Source organism: Aristolochia californica, unplaced genomic scaffold, assembly GCF_029961685.1.
Source record: "Aristolochia californica isolate CCGP_79_NKW_82.1479 unplaced genomic scaffold, dmAriCali1.0.hap1 SCAF_380, whole genome shotgun sequence".
Classification (NCBI taxonomy): Eukaryota; Viridiplantae; Streptophyta; class Magnoliopsida; order Piperales; family Aristolochiaceae; genus Aristolochia; species Aristolochia californica.
The window spans coordinates 4988-10000 of record NW_027182082.1 but is presented as its reverse complement, the minus strand read 5'-3'; the positions used below and the strand labels follow the sequence as shown (position 1 = coordinate 10000).

The 5013-nt window shown below is 47.7% G+C and overlaps 1 pseudogene; it reads left to right on the top strand.

Moving 5' to 3' along the window:
• Positions 1-1430: 1430 nt before the first annotated feature.
• Positions 1431-4729, top strand: LOC137961729 (large ribosomal subunit protein uL2mz, N-terminal part-like; annotated as a pseudogene).
• Positions 4730-5013: the final 284 nt, after the last annotated feature.

Genomic DNA, 5013 nt, shown 5'->3' with positions numbered 1-5013 from the left:
ATATCAATAGTAGTTGAACAAACAAGCCCACTAATAGCAAAATAGTGGCCCTTCCACTTTTTTGTTATGAACAAACACTGAGAGCTTCGCTTCTATAGTTGCCCTTCAAGCTACTGAAAGAAAGGTGTAGGAGGGCCGAAAGCCTTGAGTTGAGTCATGAATTCGGTTTGCAAGGCTGGAATCAATAAATATTAATATTAATTTAAATTATATAATAATAAGAAAAGAATTTAAATAACAAATTAGATTTTTTCTTTTGCTGATGGAGTTGTTATTGACAGTCCCGGACTGAAGAAGGCCGGACTCTCGGTTCGTCGAGGGGCGGAACGACCTCTCGATCTACTTACTGCAGCCCAAGACGGGGGTCAGTCATCCATTCGTACTATGATCAGTTATGGAAGGAAAGAGGGGAGTTGGCTGATAAAGATGGACAGTCACGATCGCGTAATATCAATTTCTCGGCCTCGTCATCGAAAGCGGCTTCCAATTGCTCGGAAATTCTCAGCTATATGGGGGGCTTGGATGGTGAGCAAAAACAATTGATCAAGAAGTTGGTCAACTTTCGCATGATCGATGGTAAAAAAACGAGAGTTCGTGCTATTGTTTATCAAACTTTTCATCGCCCAGCTCGAACTGAACGCGATGTAATCAAACTTATGGTTGACGCCGTAGAGAATATAAAGCCCATATGCGAAGTGGAAAAAGTAGGAGTCGCAGGTACTATTTATGATGTCCCTGGGATTGTAGCCAGGGATCGTCAACAAACCTTAGCTATTCGTTGGATCCTTGGAGCAGCTTTCAAACGACGTATAAGCTACAGGATAAGCTTAGAGAAATGTTTATTTGCTGAGATACTGGATGCTTACCGAAAGAGGGGAATTGCACGTAAGAAAAGGGAGAATCTTCATGGACTGGCTTCCACCAATCGAAGTTTCGCGCATTTCAGATGGCGGTAAAGTGATACCACATTAAGAGCTCTTCCTCATTCAGAATAATCAGATTATTCAGTAAGAGAAAATGAAAGAAAGAATGAAATGACAATGAATTACATTGAATTCTTTTCTAAGCTCAAGAAATTCAACATTCATTTACAAGGATGTCCAAATAGTCTTCTTTCTTTCATTAGAATTTCTTCAATTCATTATCATTGATTCATTCATTTGCATTTCATTCTTTCTTTCATAAATGAATTACATTTCTAAATTGAAGAAATTCATTCTATTTAGAAACATGAATTTACATTTCATTTTCTCTTTCTTTCCTTTTCCTTTTTGAATCTTCATATAGAAAGCTCTAAATACTCCCCCCTTCATTCATTGATAAGGAGGAATCCAGCGGAGGCCCGCATAGGATGTGTGAAAGAAGGACCAACGACGATCTTGGAGGAGAAGGAGGAGTAGGAGGAGCGAATCTAATTCGGACGGAATCGAATGATTACGAGATACACAATGATACAAAGCCTAAAGGGGAGAGCACTTAGACAATTTACTTTGAGTACAGGGAAGTCCGCTGGGAGGAATTCCTCAGGGCGTATTACGGTTTTTCACCGAGGGGGTGGATCGAAGCGATTGCTGCGAAGAATTGATCTGAAACGAAGCACTTCGTCTATGGGCATTGTAGAAAGGATCGAATATGACCCTAATCGTTCTTCTCGGATCGCTCCAGTACGATGGATCGAGGGGGTGCTGCAACGCCGACAGAGGAAATGCAACACGATAGAAGAGTTCGCTCCGCCGCGTCAGATCCTCGAACCTACCACGGCCACCATCTGCGGCCTATTTTCGTTCTCTTCCCTGCCCGGGAAAGTGGATCAAAGAAAGGTAGCTTGCTTCTCTCCTGGACTGATGGCGGCTTATGTAGTGGTCGGCCTTCCTACCTTCATGCCTCCGAAGAGCCAAGCCAGCGCAGGAAGCAAAAAAACTTGCGCTTTGGACGTTTTCTTCTCTGCCCTCTCCTCTCCAAAGGCCAAGGGAGGGACTGCATCCCTTTCCTTCGGTAGCTCTTTTTGTTTCCCAAGGGTAGCGGTAGCTGGGGCAAAGCCCGCTTTCTTCGCTCCGCGAATGAGAGAGAAACTCAAAGGAAAAAACACGTTCTCTCTTTTCGAGGTCCGAAAGTGGAGAACGCATTGCGTTCTCTGGGCACATAGGATCAAACGTCAAGCAGCGCTTTCTTGGCAGAGTTTGAGGCGGCAAGAAACTTTAGGGCTTGTTGGAGCTGCTGAGCATAACGAATCGAAGCCGAAGGCTGATCAAGGTAGCTTGCTCCCAAGCCAAGTGCTTGCTTACGCTTTATGTAGTGGTCGGCCTTCCTACCTTCATGCCTCTATAAGCCTCTACAAAGCTTTGCTTCCGGTAGAAGCTAGTCGCTTCGGTAGCTTGCCTGCCAAGCCGATAGGCGAAGGGCCGAAGGATGGAGCGTGCAAAGTCGATCGTGCACCTGTCGTGTGACCCGTTGGTCCTAAGCAATGTCTTTCGCGAAGCGACCCACCTAGAAAGAGCTCTCCTTTTATTATGTTAGGGGGCAGTCAAATGGAACTTCGATCGGATGCGGGTATCCAATCCCGCCGCTGAGATGTCCAGCGGATTCCTGGGCCTTGACGAATGGCCGGCCACCTTTGACGTTAGAAGAGCAAAAGGCCCGGGGCATAGCAGGATGAACCAATGTGAATGAGTGTAAGCTTCGTTGCCCGAACACGATTGGTGCTGACCACACTAGGTGCTACCGTGGTAGCAAGAGAGGCCAGGCAGTGACAATTGAGAGGTTGTCACTGAGCATTCCTAGTCACACGGGAAGAGAGGTCAAATGGCAAGGCAAGGCCATACGCCCGTGTGGCTCCTCGCGGAGTATAGCTCACATCCAAACATCTGATTGAGGAACGGGGCAACGCCCATGAAGCTCAGGCGGAAAGGGAAGGCCTGCCAGGCCGTCTTCCAATGGGTGATGGATTCTTCGATAAAGCGCGGGCAGACTCGGAGACCTGGGACCTTGGCTTTGCAACGAATGAAGGGAAGCTCGAAGAGCTTTCTCCGCCAGCGGCTTATGTAGTGGTCGGCTTCGCACAGCCAGCGCTCACGCCAGCGAGCGAAGCGCGGGTGCCACTATTGCTTAAAGGTAGAAAGCACCCTATTGTGTAAAGGGGCCCTTTCCTTTGGCTACTCTTGCTATCAGGTAGAAAGCCTCAAGCCTACAATCGCGGCCATAAAGCGCACAAGCCCGCGGGCACTTGCAGCCAACGACCTCTGCAGCCCGCGGGCACTTGCAGCCCACGGCCATAGGGGGCACTGCTGGCCGTGGGCTGCAAGTGCCCGCGGGCTTGTGCGCTCGCTGCTGCAGCGAGCGCATCCGCGCTCCGCTCACTCCCTTCGGGTGTCGCTTCCTGCGCAGGAGGCCAAGCATTCTTCTGCCAGACGTCCCGGCCTGGGAGCCCCTTTCGCCTTTGGTACTTCAGTAGATCTTAAAATCAAGGCGCTACTTCAATGCAGCCTCTACTACAACTACATTACGCAAGCCCCACCGATACCTACGAGTAGAGTCAAAGTACCAGTGACGGTGACTTTCTAGGTTTATGGATGAAGTAAGCTAAACTCCATCAAACTCCTCAATCAATATCAACAAACATGTCGTGACCATGACGGTTTGGTTAGGCTTGGTTGACTTTGTAATGTAAACTAACTAATAACTAATAGGCGGCGTTTATTCAAACAAAGTCAACCTAACGGTTTCCTTGGTACTTAAGTACTACGACAGTAGTAGTACTATTAAGTAGCTGTACAACAGAATGCCGTTCGCCTTGACTTTAGTATTGAGTAGTACTTAAGTAGCTAAGTTTCAAAAGGTGAACAGCCCCCTGTCCTTTATTTTATAGTTGTAAAGGGCTTCTCAGAAAAGTCAGGAAGGAGGCATTCGAAAGGGCGACCACTATATATATAAATAGAATAGGCATTCTGGGAATGCCGACTACAAGACTACGACTACAGAGGCATGAAGGTGGGAAGGCCGACGACTACACGGAGAGATCCCTATACCAAGTCATGAGCGATAGCGAAGCCAAGCCTAGCCTATAGGCGAAGGGCCGAAAGCCCGGCGAAGGTTAGACCTGAGAAAGTACGAAAGAAAAGTACGTTAAGGTTACGAAGTCACTTAGCCGAGCCGAGGCTAAGGTTATGGAAGAACTGTGTCGAATAAAGTGAGATGTTGCTTATGAAATAGCTTAGTTGGTTGAAGGTAAGTGAAACTAAGGAACTGGCTTAGCTTAGCTGTTCTACAAAGGGGAAAAGCGTCGGTTACAGAGTCACTTAGCCGTCTACAAAGGGAAAGGCGTCGGTACGGAGTCACGTCAGCTGTGGATATAGACTAGGCTCAGGAACGCAGTCTTAAACTATGGACCGAGACTACACTAAGGAACAAGGAAGCTTGACTGAGCAAAGAAGGAAAGGAAGCAAAGCTACTCGACTATCAGGAGAGGAACGAAGCAGCTTCTCTAATAGCCCCGTTGAATAGGAGGGCGAAGGCTTTTTTCAAAAGTCTTTTTTGTCTTGTCTTATATATAATTTATAGAGAGGGAAGAAGCAACGGCCCTATTTGCCACACCAACCCGCGCTGCGCGCGCGTTGCGCTAACGCGCTTGAGTTTGATTGCTGGCTTCAAGTTCTTAGGAAGAGCCGTACGAGGCAGCTCACGTACGGTTCGGGAGCCGAGCCCCAGCACAGGGGCTTAGGTCAACACTTATATATTAGCCAGTCATCAATTGGAAGCGGGCAAGATGGTGATGAATTGCGATTGGTCCAAACCTTCGACCAGCGGCTTCTTGCGACCTGCCCAGAATGCCCATACATACCTTCGGTTCCAAGACCTTGTTCGCACAGCGAATAAAGGCCGGGTTGAAGGGGGCAGTCAGCTGGCTGCTTCTTGGCCACGCCCCCCTGCTTATAGATACGATATACTTGATCTAAATTCTCAAGTAGGAAATTGCATACCATTAGCCGATATACGTATAGGAACATGGGTACATGA